The sequence below is a fragment of the Meles meles genome, chromosome 2 (assembly GCF_922984935.1).
Source record: "Meles meles chromosome 2, mMelMel3.1 paternal haplotype, whole genome shotgun sequence".
NCBI lineage: Eukaryota > Metazoa > Chordata > Mammalia > Carnivora > Mustelidae > Meles > Meles meles.
Genome location: NC_060067.1, coordinates 147,957,685 through 147,979,932, shown reverse-complemented (window position 1 = coordinate 147,979,932; position 22,248 = coordinate 147,957,685). Strand labels below are relative to the sequence as shown.

Genomic DNA, 22,248 nt, shown 5'->3' with positions numbered 1-22,248 from the left:
ACTAGAAACTACCCAAATGCTCACCAGTAGCAAAGGCATAAATAAGAGAAGGATGAGATAAAGTCAAAGAAGTTAAAGAGAAATTTGGGAGTGTTCCGATGGTGAGGGTTTTGAAGATAACTATAAAAACTGACTTTTACTCTGATGAAGTTAAGAATCCACTAGAGGATTTTGAGCATGGTTGTGCCTAGAAAGGTTCGCTCTGGTTTCTCTTTTGAGCTTAGACTGTAGGGGAAGAGGGGCAGATAACAGGGAGGCCAGCTGGGAGGCTGTTATGAAATGTGAGCGAGAGAAGACAGTTGCTTAGGTAGAGATCAAGGTGGGCAGATGTCGTTAGACCTAAGGTAGAGCCAGCTGTGCACAGCCAAGGTACCATGTTCCTCTACCAAGCCATGAGGAAGCAGGATAGAAGAACAGTAAGACTCAAGGGAAAACCTTTTGAAAGCCAGTGTAGAAACAGGCAGTCTTGTGTTTACAAATAGAAGATTATTATGAAAATAATTTTTTTGCATAATTAAAGAGAAAATTTTAATGAGGATCAGTGTCATGGTTTACACACTATGGAATCCTAGTATTACCCAGATTATCAGGGCATGATATGATCCATGAAACAACATCCACTTATTTTAATATAGTTATAGCTTACACACACCATGTGAACAGCAAATGTTAATCCTCTCCTATGTGGTAACTTCATAATATAGTGACTTCTTTTGTAATTTAAAAAAACTCTGTTTTTCTAATCAGATGTCATATTAACTAGTTGAGTTACCTGGAAACCACAACTTATTAAATGACAACTGTATGCAGAACATGTGGTAAGAAGTTATGTTCAAGATAAAGATAGATCTCAAGTACAGGCTTGAAAGGATAGCAAAGGCTCTCCCAAACCCACCTCCCATGAGCCTACTTCAGAGAAGCTATGAAGAGTCTTATGTTCCAGAGTCCTCTGATGTTACAGAGCAAAGCTGGGCCATCTCAGTTCTTAACCCTCATCTGTCTATTCCTAAAAGGACTTCAAAATGGTTTTAAACAGATGGAAGAAAACAATGACTATGTTTGCTTCGGATGGGGCATTTCATCCTCTATAAATTAAGACTGTTCTGAGAGCTCCACTTTGCTTGCGAGGGCACTGTGGCACGGGGGGTGATTTTTACATAATTACAAGGACCCTTGAAAGTTACCAAAGAGCTTTAAAATGAGGACATAGTACCTGTAATCTCTCCAAGTACTAGAAAGACCCAGCTGTTTGTCTGCTTATAGACAGAAAGAAAGACCAAACTCTAGAGCTGAATCCAGCCAACAAGGTGTATAAAAGCCCCCCCCAAAAGTTGGGCTACCAATATGTGATGTAAAATTTATCCTTTTTGACGTTTATTTGGGTTAGACAATTTTTGCTAGACAACATAAGCATCTAATGAAATCAAATGCAAATGTTATACATGGAGAGGAACATGTCTTGTCACACATATGAACTGTGATATTTTTTCAATATCTGAGTCGTTTCCTACCATTAAAGTTTCAGCTGCCAGTTCCTTCATTTTGTTCTCCTCTGATCTGAGAACATTAGCAGCAGGAGCACCTTTACTCTTAAATTTAGTTTAATGTAAGTATTGCAAGCCCTGCTGGCAGGCCTCAAGGCACGAACTCTGAATGGGGGGTGGTCAGAGCTGAATGATAAAGTGGAAGAAAAAGTTATTAACTGACTGTTGGAATAAATAGCCCCCAACCAATCTATGTTGGAAAGTTTAAGCTCAGAAGTAGGGTAGAAGTTGAGCAGGCTCCTTCCCTGCTTTAAACCCCACATCCTACCTTGCTTATGCCCACTGGAAAAAGGGATTTTGTATTTCACAACTGCTACGTGGCCACATAAAGGTATTTTGTTTTACACAATAGTTAACATATGAGCTGAACGTTATAGCACATAATATTTGAAATGCATGAAATATTTAAAGGTTCTTACAACAATTTTGTTTTTAAATTTAAGTAATCACCATCTCTTTCTAGTTCAGTCTTACACGAATTTTCCTAAAGTAGGAAGTTGGTGCATTCTAGCATACAGAAGCAGTCAAGAGGAAATAGGTGAGAAAAAAATGCAAGCATGCTTAGGGGCCTGTCATTTTAGACTTCAATTATACCTACAAAGTAAAGAAAGCCTTTTGCTCTTCGTTAATATGAGTTGTATCACTTCCCCGGTGTTAGCCAGGCAGTGTTCCCAGGTCCTAGGTGAGCTCCCACATGGGAAATGGGATTAATGCTTTGGGGTGACTGTCATAGGCCTGAAGCAGAAATGGAACACATCCTCGACAATGACGCTGCATTAGGGTTCTCCTGGCTCAAGACCACAGAGGAAAACACACAAGATGGGCGCTACTAAAGGAACACAAGAAGGGTTCAGAGCCAGGAGAATGGGAGGTACCTCTCTGGCTGGCACCAAAACCAGCTTTTCCCCAGGAGCTGAGGGGGAAGCAGTCTGTGAAGAGGACCCAGAGGCAGCACCCCCAGTACCAGCAAGTGGGCGGCACTACATGTGGCACCAAGAATGCTGAGCCGAAGATCAAAAGGCTGCCTGAAGCCATCTCACTGTTGGTATTCAGAAGAGATTTGGTGGATTCTTTGATCTGCTGGTTGGCTCTTGTATCACGGTTTGGCCCCCACATGCAAAGACAAATGAGAATGGAGAAATACAGGATGAAAGGTTTAAGAATGCTGGGTCAGGCTGTATGTGTCCCATGGTGAGAGTTTAAATTTCTGCCCTCCAAGTAAAATTCTTCAAAGGGTAATCCTCCCAGCCGCTATCCTCAGAGATGCCCTCATCAGGAAACACAGAGGAAGGGGTAGGCCTAGCACTGCATAGACAGAGGCTACTTGGAGAGTGACTATGTCCATGGCTGACTAGTCTCTCTAGAATTCAATCACTGTGGAATATGAGAAAGCCAATAAATCACAGGAGACATATTTATTATTTGTCATCAAGAGAGCTCAAAATAAATTATTTTGCTATCAATGAAATCACTTATAAGTAGAACTGCTCACATTACCACCATAAGCTCTTTTACTATGAAAGATTAAAGAAAACTACGGAAGAAATATCAATAATTATAGTCCTGAAAGACTAAAAGAATCACATAAAGAAGTTTAAAGAGTCACTAAACGTTTATCCCTTGAATCATAATTTTTAGATGCTTTTAGAACACAGTGGTAGGTAATTAGGTGGGTAAGTAAAATAAATAGAAATCATATATTTTCTACTAACTGATATTTATTGATGGTTAAATCAAAATATAAAGCAGGGAAAGTGTTGAAAGCAGGGCGTGGTTCAGTTCACTTACTTTTAGAGATTACTGCTGAAGGTCTCTCCAAGGCTTATGGACTTCAGCCTGAAAATCAGGAACTATAATAGTAGCAAAGGAGAGAAGAAAAAAGTTAAAAATTAGCTAATAGAATAACTTCTCTTCCTGTCCCAAACTGTGAAATAAGATTCCTTCATACAAATAATATCAAGTACCTCCTATGTGTTTAAATGTGCTTTTTTTTTAGGTCCAAAGTGCAATCGCTATAGGAGAAACTAATCACTAATTCAGTGAAATGCCAGTACATCCGAATTAGGTATATGTATTGCTGTATTCCAATACAAATGAGACCTTAGGGGTAACAATCTGATCTCTCCAACTTATGAGACATGAAGTTATCTTTACGCAAACCGAGGGCATCTCAGTTCCCTGTCTGCGCCTACCTAACCCTAGACAGGACTAGTAACTTAGTCCTCCGCCTGTTTATTTTCCCACCGCCCTCAGAGGGTCACGTGAACTGGGAAGCAGGAAAAGCGCCCATCCCGGCTCCTACTTCTATTCACTTCCTGAGATAAACGGCGAGGGCCTCTGCTCTCGAAGCTAGAGCCAGAGACCACGGACTTAGAGAGGAAGGTCTGCGGGGGTCACGGACGGCACGGGACTGCCGGGAGAACAGCCCGCCTCTCCCGGGAGCTGTGAAAGTCCTGCCCCGAGCTTCGCCCCTGCGGTCACGAACCTCGGTGAACCGGCCCGTGGAACAATTCTGGTTTTCCGTTCCGCCGAAGTGTGTCCCCAACCCGCGGCAGTGCCGGGCGCCGGTGCTGCCCTCTCCTCCCGCAGGGGTGCGGGGACCAGGCGCCAAGAGAGGGGACGCGGGAGCGTCGTCCGGGTTACTGAGGGGGCGGGGCAGGCCAGGGGGCGTGGCTAGGCTAAACCGGGGCTCAGGATTGGGACAGCTCCAGATTCCCCGGGCGCGGGGGCGGAGCCTAGCGGGATGGAGCCACCTGAGGGCTGAGCGCGGCCTCCAGACCTAGCAGGCTTTACACACCGGGCAGCGTTCAGAAGTTAGACCGCTTTCAGAAATTAGTTCAACTGACCCAAAGGTCTCCAGCTTGCCATCCCGAATCATTTTCTTCATGGCGCCTCATTCTTAATATTTGGCTACATTTCCCTGTTGTTCACGGGACTGATGGAACAGCGCTCAGCTTGGCTTTGTTACCCCAGGGGCTTGATGCCACTTTATGCAGCGAAGGAGAGTCATTCATTTCCTCCTTCCTCAGCCTCGGTTGCAGTCAGACCCATCTTTTTCCCTGCCCTCCATAAATACTTTTCCCAATTCTGTCTCCAGCAAGATAACCCAATTTTGAGTTGTGGTGAGCTAAAAACTCAAGATCTCTTTCATAGAATCTTCCCGCATTACTTCCCGTCTTACTATTACTTTTAAAATTCTTACCTGAAACTGTTTTTGTATTTACATTGACTAAATGTCAGCCTATTAATCTCAACCCATCATTCCATCCCATCTTTCACATGGAACTGCAAGGAAGTGAGGTTTCTTGCCCATTCAATCATATGTATAGAGGGCAAGAGAGGGAGGATTGCTGCTTATTACTTCTCCAAATACAGATGTGCTGGAAAGTGAGGCTTTTATTCAGTGCCTACTGTCACATACTGTAAGAAAGCGACCCAGCAATATTACTAACACAAATCATTCTATTAGCCACAAACTGATTCTGTTTGGAGTACAAACATAACCACAACCACACTTTTCATTCCAGTATCTAATTTGCTGCACCAACATATGAAATTATTTCCACCAAGGAAGGTTACATCATCCATGCAACCGACCACTATGACGACCCATAACTGGGCTCCACATGACCCCCCACGGCAGTAAGGCCTGTTCTAGCTCATGAATTCAGCTCCCAGTTTTCAAACATCACTTTAGCACAGCTCCACTGTGACCTCTGTGAATTCTGTTCCAGCCCTTGCTGCCTCGCTTGTTTAGGGGTTTGTGAATTCCATGCACCTTCATTCTCACATGAGGCTCTCCCTAGTTTGGCTTTCTAGATGGCTTTTTCTTGCCTCTTTGCATTTATTCCTTCTGTCTGCTGCTTTTTCATTGGCAGTTCTTTGACTAATTCTCTTTCTCCTTCTGCTTAGTATAATATTTCCTAGAGCTAGGGAATTCAGTTAGAGAACTTTGTTTGCAAGTGACAGAAAAATCTCAAATTGGCTTCAGTGAAAAAGCAACGTGATTATTTCCCACAACTGGAGGATGCCAGCTTCAGCTGCAACTTTATATACTCAGGGCCTTCCAAAAACGTTCAGGACTCTAGAACACCCCACCTTTCATCACACAGAATTAATGTCTCCCCCTCTCTACTCCTTCCTCTTAGATCAGTTTTATGATATGGGTATCACTTTGCATGGGTCTTGGTTTATAGGAGCTAATCTCTCCTGAAAGACTGTGAGCTTTTTGAAAGCAGAGATTGTTTTATTTTTCTCTGAATTCCCTAGAATAGTATAGGGATTAGTATATAGCGTATGATCAAAAATGTTTATCGAATTAACTGAATGAGTGACAGGATGGCTAGAGGCTCCTCGAGCTGTTTCTTCTGTATGTAATACTTCTCAGTGCTTCCTCTCCCACCCGCACTACAGTTGGTGAGGTGGGAGAGGAAACAGATGTAGCTTGAATGCTAATACTGACTTAATAAGATCTAGAGTGCTCCCTTCTGATCTTTGCTCTGGAGAAAAGGTTTTCAGAATACCTCAGCACACAAAGAAGCAAATGACAATCCTTTAGGGGAAACCAGTACATCTTAACTACTCTCCCCACAATTTTTCCCAAAGTGTTTCTGGTATCTCAATCATCACTACAATCATCCCAGTTATCACAATCTTCCATGATGAAAATTACGCTGAATCATGTTTTACTGAACACATCCCCAAGGAATATCCAAAGAAAGGCTATATGAGGTAAAGTTTTTGAGTTCTTTCATGTCTGACAATGTACTTATTTTGCCCATGGTCATTTGGCAGCATTGGACATTCTAGGTAAACTATCATTTCCTCAGTTTAGAAGGTATTGATTTTTTTCCCCTAGTATCCAGTGTTAATCATGAGAAGTCTAGTGCCAATTTTCATTCTTTTGATGAGATCTTGTGATAAGATCTGTGTCTGCAGTGACAACCCCAGCCTAAAATGATAAAGTTTATCTCCTGATTACAACTCGTAATCATCCCCAGTCAGCCTTGGATTTTCTCCATACTATCTTCAACAGCAGAACCCATGCTAAGAGGATTATTACCCTCTTGCCCAAAGCTCTGGTGGTTTGTGACAGAGAGAAGAAGAGCGTAAGCTTCATATTAGATTTTAAAGGCTTCGTCCAAAATTATATCCATTGTTTCCTCTCCTATGTCATTGGTCACAAGTCACATGGCCATGCTCAATTTAAGGAAACAGATAACTTTGATCTTACTATGAAAGAAGAACCAGATCTCTGTGAATGGTTGTAATGATTATCCCAGACCTGTTTTTTTCTTCAGCTCAGGCATTTTTTGGATTTTTAAAAATTCTTTCTGTCCTCACAATTTCAGGGGGTCTCTAGTAGAAACTATCAGCTGAGTATTCACATTCTTCCTGCAATTTAGATACTTTTCTATTTTTAAAAAATTATTTTATTTTCTCTTTTTCTATGATTCTTGCTTAGTAAATGTAGACCTAAATCTGTCTTTTTTATCCCTTTTTTCCCCACTTTCATTCTCTTTGCTTTTTTGTTCTAAAATTTGGACATTTTAGATGGCATTATTTTTTCCATATTTTATTGATTTTCTTGGGGGTGCAAGAAGTCATATTTTTTAGCCTTTGCTAGCTCTTTTTGAAATTTGTTCTTTTGTGGCTGTATTGGGTTTTTAATGGATGTACAATTATTTCTAAATATACGAATTAGTTTTGTCCGGTTTTCTCTAAATTATTTTTTTCTCTAGAAAATTATTTTTTCTATTAATGTTTGTTTCTCTTTTATGTAGCTTTATGTTCTTTATTGTTCTATTAGTTAGCATTATATAATTAGCTGCCAGGGACAGAAAAAAATTACAGAATTGGAATGGCACTCCACTGATTCTCAGTTCTTTTCGTCTTGCCGTTCTACTATATATGGTTACCATTCCTAAAGTCACTCATTGTCCACAATGGCCCTTTCCAAGCTTATATCTGTATTTAATCTGAAGGAAGGATGCATAGGGGAATGATGGCATGCTCTCTCCAAAAAGATGAACATATCCCTTCTTGCTACACATACCACTGGCAAGAACTTTATCACAATACCACATTTAGCTTAGAGGGCAATTGAAAATATGATCTTTACTTTGAGTAGCTTTATGATTTGCTTAAAGTCAAGATCCTACAACTATGGAAAATAAGAAAGGGTGGATATTAAGGGACCATCAGCATCAATCCTAAAGACGTCAGTTCATATGTAAGAAAGAAAGACTGGATCTCTTGCCTGAGTTTCCTCTATTGTTATCTAAATGGAACTGTTCTCCAAGTTTCCTCCTTGGGTAAGAATTTCCAAAGCTCTGGAAAAGATGGGCAAGTCCTGTTTCCTGGAGTTTCTTTTAGGGTGACAGAATAGGGAGCCAGCTATCCAGCTGTGCCCTCTATGCCAGAAGAAGCCAGGCCTGCGGTACCAACCTGTGCACTGGAGAGTAAACTATCTGTTGAATGTTCATTCAAAGTCTTTAAGAAAGAGTTATGGTTTAAAGTATTCCCTCCTGCACCCTGCTCCCTGCCTAGAGGTGAGGGCATTAAATAGGCAGTTGAGTAGTTAAATTTATCGTGTTCAGGCTTTATTTATTTCCCTTTTTTTCAGCCAACGTCCTCATTTCCTTGCTCTTTTTTAACCCCGTGGATGGCGAGCAATGACTTCAGGGTTTCTACTGGAAGACTGTCCTCGGCTGCTCCGGTACTGTGGCTTGCTCTCCCGTTCCATCCTTCACTCCCCTCCCTTCCACTGTGTATCATGAGACCATTTTTTTAACTCTCTCATCCACTGACAACTACTACCTTATTTTCATCAGTTATGAGTATGTTTGTTTGTGGTACTTGAACATTTTTATTTCACTGGGATCTCGGGGAGGAAAGGGCTCAGTTTGTCCGCTTCCAAACCTTTCTAAGGAATGGAATGCTAAAGTAAGGCAGAGGAAAACTTAAAGGGCAGAAAAGAAAGGAAGGGAAATTATAGGACAAAACTAGAAAATGTGCTAAAAAGTGACAGGGAGGCATTGATTAAATCATATGGTCAAGTCGCCAAACTACCTGTCTTAAATTTATAATAGACAAATTAACTAATATAATTATCTAAAAACTTGGATCAAATTCTTTTATTTGTGTATGGGTTGGCTGTTACACATTCATTTCCTCTTCCTAAAATATGTATCTTGAGGAAATATCAAATTTTAGTGGGACAATATTAGGTATCTTTATATTACTCTAGTTAGGAGAGAAGAATATGACATAAGAAGGTCAATTTCAGGCTTCCACCTTAGAATATGATTTTTTTTAGATTGTGTTTATTTATTTGAGAGAAGGAGAGAAGCAGAGGGGGAGGGAAAAGCAGGCTCCCTTCTGATCACAGAGCCAGATATGGGGCTCCATCCCAGGACCCTGGATCATGACCTGGGTTGAAGGCAGACATTTAACCGACTGAGCCACCCAGGAGCCCCTAGATTGTGAATTTTGACCATCAAGAAAAACAGCCTGAAAATGTTTGGCATTTATTCCATACCAGCACTGACCTGCCCAGATAATTCCTGCCAAGAAATCATTAATGTGGTTTTGGCTTCCTTAGCCTCAGAACAGGCATTGATTGATTCCTGCCAGTTTCCAAGCCCAGCCCTTCAAATCTCTGTCCATTCTCCTTTTGCCTATAATTCTGTTGCTTGGGATTAAATCCTAACTGATGTAAATGTTGGTCCCAGACACTGGATTGTGGGAAAAGGAACTTCAGGGAACTGTTCTTGAGACTGATCATCTACATCAAGGTAAAAAGCAATGACATTCTGTTTCTTGTCCTTACAAGCAAAGCTTGTAACCCCTTTGATGAAACAGTCATTATCAACTGAGATTACTTATAAACAAGTTTCCATTGAGGAGAGTAAAACCCCAACAGATCATGGAGCTACCACCACCAGAGATCATCATCAAACTGTGAAGAACTGGGAGTACTGGAGGTTGGGACCTGCTTCTCGTGACACTTCATAATACAAGCAGGGGAGCGACAAACTCAATATAATAACTCCTGTTCTCAAAGCATGGGCTAAAACACATCCTATAACCACCCTGGAGGTAAAAGTCAAGTGACTTAATCACAGCAGGAGCTGATTCTATAGTCTAGGAAAGTAGATCTCTGCTGTGAATATTAGGGTGTTCATCAGAAAGAGTGCTACTTTAACAGTGCAAATGGAGTTATGTGGGCACATTCAAAAGACTCTGAGCAACCTACGCCAAAGCCCAAAGGCCCTCGGACATATCTTCCAGTGAAGCATCTTTGCTTAGGAAATCTCCCTTCTTGTCTGACAGAGCTATTCTTCCCGTACTTGATGATACTCTTACTTCCTTTCTTGAGGTTGTGCCCTTGAAGAAAAAAACTCAATCATTTCTTTCTTACTCAACTTCTCATAATATCCAGATCTGTAATTCGATGTAGATCCCACTGTGTTATGGCAGACAAAAGTGAAAATTGAAACTCCAAGAAGGCTCGTATGTACACACACACACACACACACACACACACACAAGCACATATACATGCATATGCCTGTGCATGGAATTTGCTAGTTTATGTCAGCCAAACTCTAGGGACATTGTTTTTCCTCCGGAATGGGTTTGAGGGTGCTTGGACAAGGAATGTCATATCAGAAAGAATGAATTTGTCAAGATGGGTGTATTTTCCAATATACCCAAGATGGGTATATTTAGATTCCATGTGCTATTTTGGGCGATTAGGTATATTTTATTTAATAGTTTCCTGGTGTAGTTAATGAATGTTCTGGCTGAATGGATAGTAATTTGCATTGCAAAAATTTTGGTTTAATTTAAGTGAAGAAATTTAAAGTCTTTCAGAGATAGAAATTTAGGGTGCATATATCTTATGTGGCTCACCTTCTATGTTCCCTAAGAAAGTACTGGAAAATTTCCCTTCACCCACAATTTGAGATCTAAAGAGGAAAATGCCATTCTCTGTGAGTTCTCTACTAACTTATTTCCCTCGGTTGAGTGCTGATGGTAGGTGTTATAACTGAGAAGAGCACTAAGACCTTAAAGGAGATGTAAAGTTCTCAGGGTAAAATGGTCAGTGGGATTATTAAATGTCAGTGGGAGATTGGGTATATCTACCATAATATTTAGTTATGCCGTCAGAATAAGCTGATCTACACAGATTTGTGGCTATGGTCAATTGGTCATGACATTACTAGGAATCAAACTAATGGGTAACTTTTTTACTTAAAATTTAATTTGTATAAGGAAAGAAGAAAAAAGATCTCCTAAATCTGTTAAACAGAAGCCTGACTTGAGCTACCATAATACGCAGTAAATAGTACTAATTTTTCATTATATTCCAAAAAGAGGACTACAGCCCCTTGAATGAAACCCTGGGGTCCAGTCATAACACAAAAATGCACCTTGTGTATCTTTCTCCTTTTTTTCTTTAAAGGTTAACTATATTTATTTACTCAGGTAACTGTACTGGGGAAAGGAGTATACTTAAAGCTTCTGGGTTGTTAGATATAATACACTAACTCTGAGTTAATGCTAATGCTAATTTTTAATCCATTATTAACAGATTTAAGGTAAATTAATTGTTTTTTTAATCTAAAATATGTGTGCTATGGTTATTTTTCTGATGGCAGAAATTTTTAGTAACCACCTAACCCACAGAATAAAGATTATTATGACAAAAGAGAGTCAAGGAGAGGAAGCTCTTGAGGCTCCCCATTTATGGAGCAATTATACGGGTCAGATCATCGAAAAGATTCACCAGACTCTAGCAAGGCTTACTCAAAAAAATTTTCTCTGGACAAAAGGAAAGAGAGAAGTGGAGGCAAAAAAGCAAAATGCAACTTCAGATTGGTCGTGAGTACCCACATGCAACTTCTCTGGTCCTCCCTCAGTTGTACATGATGCCCTTTGTCTCTGGAAAAAAGGTGTGCCAGGGGTCTTTTATTTATTTTTGGACTTAAGTCTTAATATATATATTTTTGGTAATTATTTTTCCTTCTTGTTAAGGAATAATTGAAAAATTACTGGAAAATAGAACTGCATATATTTAAAATGTACAATATGATGGCTTAATATACATATGTCCTGTGAAATGATTACCAACACCAAGGTAATTAACATATCCATCACCTCATAATTAACTATTTTGGTGTGTGTGTGTGTGTGTGTGTGTGTGTGCTGAACTTCAGATGTACTGTCTGCAACTCTCAAGTATAGAATATTGTATTATTAATTATAGTCACCATGCTGTACATTAGATCCTCAGAACTTAGTCATCTTATAGCTGAAAGTTTATACCCCTGGCCAACATCTCCCCACTTCTTCCTCCCCTCAATCTCTGGCAACCACCATTCTATTCTGTTTCTATGAAATTAGCTTTTTTTGATATTTCATATATAAGTGATACCGTACAGTATTTTTCTTTCTCTGGCTTATTTCACTTAGCATAATGCCCTCTCGGTTCATCTGTGTGGTTGCAAATGGCAGGATTTTATTCCTTTTTTATGGCTAAATAATATTCCTCTGTGTGTGTGTGTATGTGTGTGTGTATCACATTTTCTTTATTTATTCATCCACTGGAAGGCATGAGATTGTTACCATGCTTTCACTATTGTGAATAATCCTGCAATGAACATGGGAATACAAGTATCTCTTTGAGATAGAGATTTTGTTTCTTCCTGATATATGCCTATGAGTTAGGTTGCTGGATTATATGGTAGCTCTAGTTCTTAATTTTTTGAGAACCTCCACATTGTTTTTCATAATGGCTATACCAGTTATATTCCCACAACAGTGTACAAGGATTCCCTTTTCACAAATGGTCTTTATACTTCCCACTGGTCACATAGCCCAAAGCCCGCTACATAAGCCGGTAAAATAGGTACAGATTATCAATCTATATATTTTAATAAATAGTGGAGATTAGCCCAGAGTGCATTCAGGGGAATTTCAGATGTTAAAAAGCATATTAAATGTCGCTGATTAGTACATTTCATTTGTATCTTGGCCAGTGGGAGAGTACAGGCTCCAGGTATCCCTGGGATCAGCTGCAAGCTAACCCTACATTTGCAAACCAAAATCATAGGTGAAAAGTAATCCCACATTCGTGAGGGAATTTCACACTTGAGAAATTTAAGAGTGATAATTCTTCGTGTATTTCCATTTAATTCCCTGAGTTAATTGGACCAAATAGATGTATGTTCTTAAGAATAAAAGAGTAATCATTGTGCTGCTGTTCGTGGTAGAGCCTTCTTGCTAAAGCAAGGTGGGAAGCAGCATGTACTCCCTAGCTCCATATTTTGATTAACAGAAAAAACAGAAGCGATTTACTTTTACTTAGCAGAAACAGTAGTACACTTTTATTTTCCAACTCAGTAATCTGTCAATTTTGGCTCTTTGCTGCAAGTTAGTTCACAGGGACTTTAATTATCTTGCCGTCTTGTAGAATATCAGGTTGGATCATGACACTGATGGATCGTTTAATAGAACCTGGAGAGCAAGAAATAGCGGCACTCTCTCTGCCTGGGTACTATAAATACATGCGAAAAGGGACAATACACATTTTACGAAAACACGGGAGTTTTCTCCCATCAGTGAGGTTTTGGGGGATTTAGATGGATGGGTACTCCAAACTCCATAAAAGACAATTTGTGGAAATCTGCACACCCAACCAAAATGCGTATTTGCATCTCTTTGGACATTAGAGGCTGCCATGAATCGTGGCCTTTCGTCACATCTGTAACTGTCACCTGCTTTGAGATAGTAACTGCAGATCTTATTTTCCGGCCCCAGGATCTGTCCTCTTCTCTGTCCTTCCCATGTCTTGTTCACAGCTTCACAATGATTTTGTGAACATCTGAAATCATCCCAATAAATTAATTTTTTGAAGTTACCCAGAGTTGATTTTTCTTACTTACAACTAAAGAATGTTACTTTACACAATTATTAAGAAAGTACTACAAATGAGATAAAATTTAATTAAAAAACCACAAATTAGTACGTGTTAATTATGGATAATATAAATTATTCACACTGAACATTTTAGAACATTATACATTTTCTAAAGTCATGGTTGAAACTCTAAGATTCTATTAAGAAATTGCATTAAAGGTGGTGGGTAATGGGGAGGGCACGTTTTGCATGGAGCACTGGGTGTTGTGCAAAAAGAATGAATACTGTTACGCTGAAAAAATAAATAAAATGGAAAAAAAAAGAAATTGCATTAAAGATCATAGAGAAATATATATATGTTTTTCTACTGTTACATAGAGATTTGATAAAATTAGTTTAAAAATTGAGGCCAAAATATCCTATTTGTATAGTCAGATGATGATCCACATTTTTTTAACCTGGCTGAAAATATAAAATATTATCAGGTTTTACTATTTCCTATTTGTAAAATAAATTAGGTGGAAAAGTCTAGTCAATATTTATTGATCTTACATAAACAGTGCACTGCACTAGATATTCTAAGGTAAAACAAAAAGCCATTTGCTTATTGATGCTTGCAAGTAATAATTTTTATACTGAATTTAGAGTGGAAAGCATTTTTATGGATTGTACAAAAAAATGTAAAACACTCTTATAATTGCCCTAAGTGTTTTGCAGTTAAAAGAACCTAGAAAAATAACTTTTAAGATTCAATCAAATATAATCAGCAAATAGTTGTTGAACTATGGTTCTCAAATTGTCCCTCTGTTTGACAAGATTTTGTAAAATGCAAGGGAGCTGGAAAAGGAGAGGCAGCAAGCTAAAGGCACAGTACATCAGGCATACTGATGTTAGGAAGGTGCATTGGAAAACTGAGGGTGTGGGGAATAATTGTGTTAAAACCATCAGCATCTAAGAAGGCTGGAAAGCCTTTAGGACCTAGCTTGAAAACCTGTTACCTTCCTTGACATCTAATATATATTACCTTGGTTTTAAATCTAGTTTTGTTGCTTTTTTTCTCAGTGAATGCAAACCACATTGTTTTCAATCCCAAAGTATACAAAGAGCCAAGTTTCTTTTATAATGTCTTATAGTTTGTATTAAAACTTATTTCCCCATTTTTTTCAGCATTTTTATACTTTGGGTTCTGTTCGGTGCATTCTGTTTTCTAAGGCTGCTAAATCTGCCAGTTAAAAAAAATAACATTCGAATTTGAACATACATACATGCTTTTTGCTGATTTTATTCATTTTGTGTCTGCACACACTGGAAAAAGTTACGATGTTTTCTACAAGTGTAAACAAATTTCCATAAAACAATATGCTTTAGTAATTGTCACTCCTTGAAACCTTAATTATGTGTGCACATAATAAACACACATGTATACATACATATCTGTTTATTATATATACAAATATCATTCTGAGATATTAAGAGATGTATCAGTATTTTCCCAATGCACTTCAGAAATGAAAATTTCCATTTTCCAAGACAAATATCTAACTGTATATGTATGGAAAATTTTAAATTCATGAACAAAATTATAGAATATAATCATATTTTTCAAAGAGTATTATAAACCAGATGACAAATACCATATTTGGTGAAATTCTACAATAACTTCCAGTTCAGTCTCATAGGAAAACAACTTATTAAATAAAAGTATACATAAAAGTTGAATTAGGTATAACATGAAAAAAAAAAGAGTAGCAGTGCTAAGTATTAAATTTGAAAGTCTAAATCCGTTCATCCAACCATTTAACCAACCATCCATCTATCCATCCATCCATTCAACATTTCAAAAGGTCATATATTCTGCAAGATATATCATGGCAGTGAACTCACAGCCTAGAAGTCAAGACAGACATGCAAAAGAGACAACTGTTTATGTGTTTTCAAGTTCTGTGACCCATCTGTACCAACGTCAGAAAGAACTGGACTGATGTTCTTCTCTTCTTAATCGCCTAAGTCCTAGTCATCCCATTCTGTTCCCCAGGCTGTTCCTAATTCTCTCTGTTCCTGACTCATTTCCTCTATGAGGTCCCCAAATTGGCACTCAGATCTGACTCTCCTCTGATACTGACCACAGGACTCCCAGGCACTCACGCCTCTGAGTTACCTGCCTTCAGCCAGTTTACATAACCAATTATTCTAACAGAACTTGGTATGACACAGACCATGATGCCTGATGTGCCCTCCTGAATCATCCAGTCCTGTGGATGGCCATAGTACCGTGTGACAAGTGCTATAAAGATAACATTGCCTGGGTGCCTGGGTGGCTCAGTGGTTTAAGCCGCTGCCTTCGGCTCGGGTCATGATCTCAGGGTCCTGGGATCGAGTCCCGCATCGGGCTCTCTGCTCGGCAGGGAGCCTGCTTCCCTCTCACTCTCTCTGCCTGCCTCTCTGCCTACTTGTGATCTCTCTCTGTCAAATAAATAAATAAAATCTTTAAAAAAAAAAAAAAGATAACATTGCCTTTGTCAGCGTCGAGCCTGTTTCCCCCTCTCTCTCTTTGCCTCTCTGCCTACTTGTGATCTCTCTCTGTCAAAAAAATAAATTAAAAAATCTTTTAAAAAAAAAAGATACCATTGCCTTTGGTACATGGAGGAGGGATTTTGCAGCTGTCCAGGACTGGGCAGAAGTTTGACAATCACAAAAGACTTCACAGGCTATAGTGCTTGAAATGTGATTTTTGAGCCTTCAAAACTGAGTAGAGGTGTGCCAGACATACTGAGGAGAATAGAAAGGCAGAAAACATTGGTCCCTTAGATACACATGAATTCTAGAATATAGGGGCATAGAGTTTGGAAGATGAGACCATCCCCAAAACAATACAGCAATATAAAAATTTGAGCTCCGGGGCGCCTGGGTGGCTCAGTGGGTTAAGCCGCTGCCTTCGGCTCAGGTCATGATCTCAGGGTCCTGGGATGGAGTCCCGCATCAGGCTCTCTGCTCAGCAGGGAGCCTGCTTCCCTCACTCTCTCTCTCTCTCTCTGTGCCTGCCTCTCTATCTACTTGTGATCTCTCTCTGTCAAATAAATAAATAAAATCTTTAAAAAAAAAATTTGAGCTCCAACCAAGACAATGAAAAACTGAACACACAATAACATATTCATTAATTTAGTATGTTTAGGATTATAACTGAGTAGATATTGATTTGATAGTATTAGTCATAGTCAGGACATGGAAAAATTATGAATGCCCCTGAAGAAGATTGAAATAGTCATTTTTTAAAAAATAAAGTTAAAAAAAATAATCAGTTTTCTATGGGTGAAATTGGTTACTTATAGGAACATTCTACAAAGAACCTTGGGTTGCTTGACTCCAAAGCTATTCTCCTAAGTTATGATTTTAATTAACTTTCTTTCCTTATGTCCTATGTTTACCAATCATAAGTATAATTTTCTTCTCTTTGTAGAGTTTCCTAAATGGATGGAAGGTGTGCTCTGATTAACCAACATGAATATTTAAGTTCTTCTGAAAATTATATTCTCACTATAAATTAATTAATTAATATATTGTCATTACAAATGCACTGGCATTTGGCTTATGCGTCACCATGCATGTTCAGTTATTTTTATGTGAAAGCCTTTAGTAAGATTGATCACCACTGGATACACTGCAGCCATGGTTCTGGATTTGCAAAACTGAGAAACCCAGTTGAGTAACCCATCCAGAAGGGGTCATCTTATGAAGGCCAGGTTAGCAACCGTTGGCTATCCTGGTAATATCTCTATCTTTACCCACTTTATTACAATAAAAATTATGGGTTTATGTGATTTTTAAGTAACATAAGGGACCATCAAGGAAAATAGAAAGTCAATGAAATAATAACATAACCAGGAAGGCAGAATTTTGGATATTATAAAACAAAGTGTTAAAAAACAATAATTTCAGTGATTCTATGAACAATTTTAAGTAGTAACATATTCACACTTTTTCTAGGATTATCAAGTAATTGAGAATGTCTTATCCATTACGGCAGCCATAAGAATGCACTCACAGACCACTGACTATAGGGAGTGTAATTAACTACGGGTCCCAGCTACTGTGTTTTGAAATTTGTGGCCCCACACCTCTCATGGGTCATTCCCAGCCAAAGACTGCATACATAAGAGGAACTAAAGCAAACCTGTTCTTGATTTCTCTGAAGGCCAACTTTGGCTTAATGATTCCCTATGGTTTCCTCAAATCTTCTAGCAGTCTAGGGTACTTTTACCAAAAATCTCTCTCTCCATCTCCTTTATTTGAGATCAGAAAGGCATCAGAGCCTGATGGCTCTCTTAGCCTTCTCCAGCTCCCTCCCTATTTTCTCTCAATCTTTCCTCAAATAAAATACTTGCATATTACCAACATCATCTTTGTATCAGCTCTTGAAGGACCCTGACCAACACTTCTAAAAATTTTCCTAAATTCTCTTCAATGTTTTATGTCATGATACACAAGGTCAGAATCCCAACTGGCTTAACCCTCCCAGTGGGCAGAACATTGAATGGCAGAATATTGAATGGCTTATCCTCTTGTTCACTTTACCCAGATAGAGAAAGTGCTTGAGAAAGAGACCATGCTGATATATGGGTGTTGTCTAATAGTTTTCCTGAATGATCAGAGACCTGGAAGAAGCAAGATTGCTGACATGGAAGTTTGGGGAAGAGTTATATGGGTAGACTACTTAGAATAGACCCAGAGTGGACAGAAGAAGCTCTTAATAACCAGGTAGACATACTTTCCTGCTCAGTGAAGGTAAATTTATTCTAGCACTTACTCGATTTATGGGCAATTGTGATCATTCTTGTAGGAATGGAAGTAACACATGGGTAGGATCAATACAAGCACTTTCTGTCCCAAGGGATGATCTGGTCTTTGCTACTCCTGAGAGCCCATTTTGCAAGCAGCAATAAACAACCCCACATTCCTGATAGGATACCATGTCCTGGAAGGGCCAATCTTCTAGCTAGTAGCAAGTTCGTCATATTCTGTTCCCTCCAGCACAGAGGAGGTGGTGATTCGTCCTAACTGGAATAGACATGGATTCTGTGTATAGATTTGCCTTCTCTACTGACTATGCTTCTGACAGCAGCATCACCTCTGAACTTAGAAATGCCTTATTTATGGCTATAATGCAAATGGATCCTAGGGGACCAAGTAAGGGAGTTTGTTGATAGTCATGGTTTAACTGCTTTTACGTATAATTTATTATCCATAAGCACTGGACCTTATAGAAGAAAATAAATGAAGACTTAGAGCTCCAGCTGACACACACTACTTTCTAAGTTTGGAATGTTGTGCTACAGGAGACAGTATGTACTCTGAACCAGGAATCAATGTATGGTGCTGTTTTTCAGAGGCAAGATACTTGAGTCCAAGAACCAAGAGGTAGAACGGGGAGTGGAACTGTCTGATATACCTAATATTTCATTTGCAAAAATTTACTTCTCAATAACACAACTCTAAGATGTGCTGAGTTAGAGCTCTTGGTACCAAAGGGAGAAATGATTCGACCAAGGGACACATTTTGTTTCCATTGAATTAGAGCAGTCGAGACTGTTATCTGGTTTCCTCATAGGGCTTATAATATTGATAGGATGGTTGATCGTGACTACCAAGAAGAAAAAAGAACTATGGACGAAACCAAGGGGAACCCTGGAGTGTCTTCCAGAACCTCTGTGGCTAGTATTTAAAGTTATTAGAAGACTACAACTATCTCTCATATTTGGGAATACCAAGGGCTTGTATCCAATCGGAACGCATTTTCACATTATTCCATCACATAAACTGATCAATAGAAAAAACTAAAGAGTATGTACAATGGAGAAGGAAACTTGTACATACTCCATACAATCATGCATGGCAAGTTATAGAAATAAATAAACTTTCATCTACCCAAAGTATTGAGATGAAATCATATCAGGACCTAAGGGATGATGGATATTACTGAACAATCTCAGACTTGGATTTGAACACTGAGGCAGGTGACGCTTTCGGTTGATTCCTTTTGGGTATGGACTGATCATTACTCTGGTTGTGTAAAAGAGAATTGTATCACGGAAGGTAGTAACTATTCTTTTTAAAATATGTGTGAATATGGGAATATTAGTGTATGTTGACAGTGGCAGCCAGCGTGGTAGATCATAATGGGAATTTGTCCTTTTTTAGTCACCCAGCATCTGAACCTTCTACCTACATTTTGGAAAATCTTGCACACTACAAGAAGTCAATTTTCAGGAATAGAAGCTCAGAAAGTTACTTTCTGAGACTACTTTGCAGTGAGGGTTTGGACACACTGCCAGTTTCAGCCAATTAGACACATCTGCTTCAGACTTTGAACCAGGAGGGAGTCAAGCAAAGACATAATGATCATGCAGAAAATGCAAGGAGCTGAGAGCAGTGGTAGTCATCATGTTGTTTTCAGACGCAGCAATGTCCAGAACCCAGGGCCAACACTGATGGATTTTGAAGTCCAGGGTGGGGCATCTGTGCCAACACACTCCCTTTGACATCAGAGTACTCACAGAACAAGTTATGAGGCAGGATTTAGAGTATTAGACAAGGCTTCCTGTTTGGTCTCTAACTCTGAATATTCTGTGAGGGATCCAATATGATTCTAACAAAACTGCATCTGTTTATATCAGCCAGAGCTAATTTTTCCTCTTTGCAATTAAGGCTCTGATTAACATGCTACCTTTTCTGAATGGCTAATTTGAGAAACTTTGGCTCTGACTGCCCAGACTAGACTGCGTTGCCTTTGCATGCATACAAGGTCAGCCCCAACCTGCCAGATATTAATCCTACTGTTTGAATAATTTGTTTCAGGCCTGATTAGGATTAGCTCTGCCTCTAGAGCTTGGTGAAGCCTCCCACAGAGGTGCAGCGTATACTCCGTTCTGCCATATTGCTTCAGTTAACTTTCTGACTTCCAAGTCCTTGCTCCTAATCATTATCTCCTATGGACTTTGATTAGTTATGTCTCACAGATGGGAATGGTCCATTTGAAGGTGAGAGGGCTCCTCAAGACTCTTTCAAATCACATCATTAATATAGTCTCCATGTCATCTGACTGACTACCACTTACTGATAAGAACAATCATTTTGATTAGCAAGCTATATTATTAAAACTTCTAATATCATCCACATCAACCATCCTGCACCTTTCTCTTCATTAATGTACCCCTCATATCTTAGCACTTGCCCTTCGTAAGTGTATCTTTCACTAACTTCCCCTCTGAGGAGAGAACAGCATGGTCCCGGCACCCTGGTCAACCTGGCTTCCACCACTGGAATCACTGCATCTTCCCCTTCCTGCCATCTGAAGCTCCCGGTGTGCTTTTCTCATGGCTCAGGTTGGCCTTCTGCTACTGCCTCTCGGAACAATTTATTGCTTAAACTATAGCCCCTGGAGGATTTTACTAGTTGCCAAGCACATTTAGACATGGCTTTAAGAAAAACATGTATTGGGGGGCGCCTGGGTGGCTCAGCGGGTTAAAGCCTCTGCCTTCGGCTCAGGTCATGATCCCAGAGTCCTGGGATCGAGCCCCCCATCGGGCTCTCTGCTTGGCTGGGAGCCTGCTTCCTCCTCTCTCTCTCTCTGCCTGCCTCTCTGCCTACTTGTAATCTCTATCTGTCAAATAAATAAATCTAAAAAAAAAAAAAAGAAAGAAAGAAAAACATGTATTGGCAACAGGTCTTTGGGGAGAAGGACGATATACGACCGTGAAGCTGGGCAGCTGGGGATGCCTGGCTCGCTCAGGGCAGAACGCCGCCTGCTTCAGGGAAGCCGAGCACCCGGGAACGCCCGGTCAGCTCAGGGTGGAACGAAATACCGCCTGCTTCCCTTTTCTGTTATAGCTCCTTTCTCTTCCCAGAAGCGCCCGTTGTCTTTTAGATGAGTCCTTTCAATGTGCTTGGTTAACTATAAACTTTATCCTCCTCCTTGCTTGTTGTCCACAAGACAGGTGACTAGGGTTTGATCGTCATCGATTCTTCTGTTGGTTATTGTTTCTATCTAATAAAAGTGAGACTGTGGAGTTGCTCGTGGCCACAGTCTTTTGGACTGTTGCCCCCTGCTCCCAATCTCTTGAAGCTGACTTGTTTGTGCCTAATTCTTCTCCCGTCGTCGCGGACTGGAAGCGGCAGCCTTCTAGCAATCCCAACAATCAGAACAGCAGGGCACTTTACACTTCATCTAGGAATGCATGGCTTTAACTTGGGTGATTGGAGAAAGAAGAATTAGAGAAAGCTTATTAAATTGGAAGAAGATAGTGACTCCAGAATTCCTGAGTCCAGAACTTCCAGTGATTTTTTTCACATTTTTTGCAGCCCCAACTTTCCTCTCTTGACCCCAGAATTGCTTTTGAAATGGTAGATGGTTTTGTGAAAAGAAGAAACCCTTAAAGGTGCAGAAGGATATCTGACTAGACTGTTTTAACTGAAGAAGAGCTTACCACAAATAAAATGAACTTACTTTATGCACTTAATTTTGTGTGAAATTCATAGGTTGGAGGCATATTTTTGTAAAAGTAGAATCTTGCCGGGTTGATGAGTACTACTGGTTTCCTAACATGAAAAAAAAAATGGGTGTCTCACTTGAAATACATAATAAGCTTTGAAAATTCTCCAAATCATTATTCCCTTTTTTAAACATTCAGATTGAAAGATGAGATAGATAGTAGTGCTGTTGAAGATCAAATAAACTACCATTGCAAGCATTCTCAGTAGATGGAGCCCATCCTGAAAGTCATTA

At 39.5% G+C, this 22,248-nt stretch overlaps 1 protein-coding gene across 1 annotated transcript in view; it reads right to left on the bottom strand.

Annotated features, from left to right (window-relative positions):
* TTC29 (tetratricopeptide repeat domain 29) overlaps nucleotides 1–4,165 on the bottom strand; it is a 257,036-nt gene extending 252,871 nt beyond the window's left edge. Inside the window, exons 1-2 of the mRNA XM_045987535.1 lie at nucleotides 4,030–4,165; nucleotides 3,333–3,380 (exon numbers count right to left, since the gene is read on the bottom strand). The gene's annotated coding sequence lies outside the window, so the exon portion shown is untranslated. The remainder of the gene's footprint in view (nucleotides 1–3,332; nucleotides 3,381–4,029) is intronic.
* Between the last annotated feature and the right edge of the window lie 18,083 nt (nucleotides 4,166–22,248).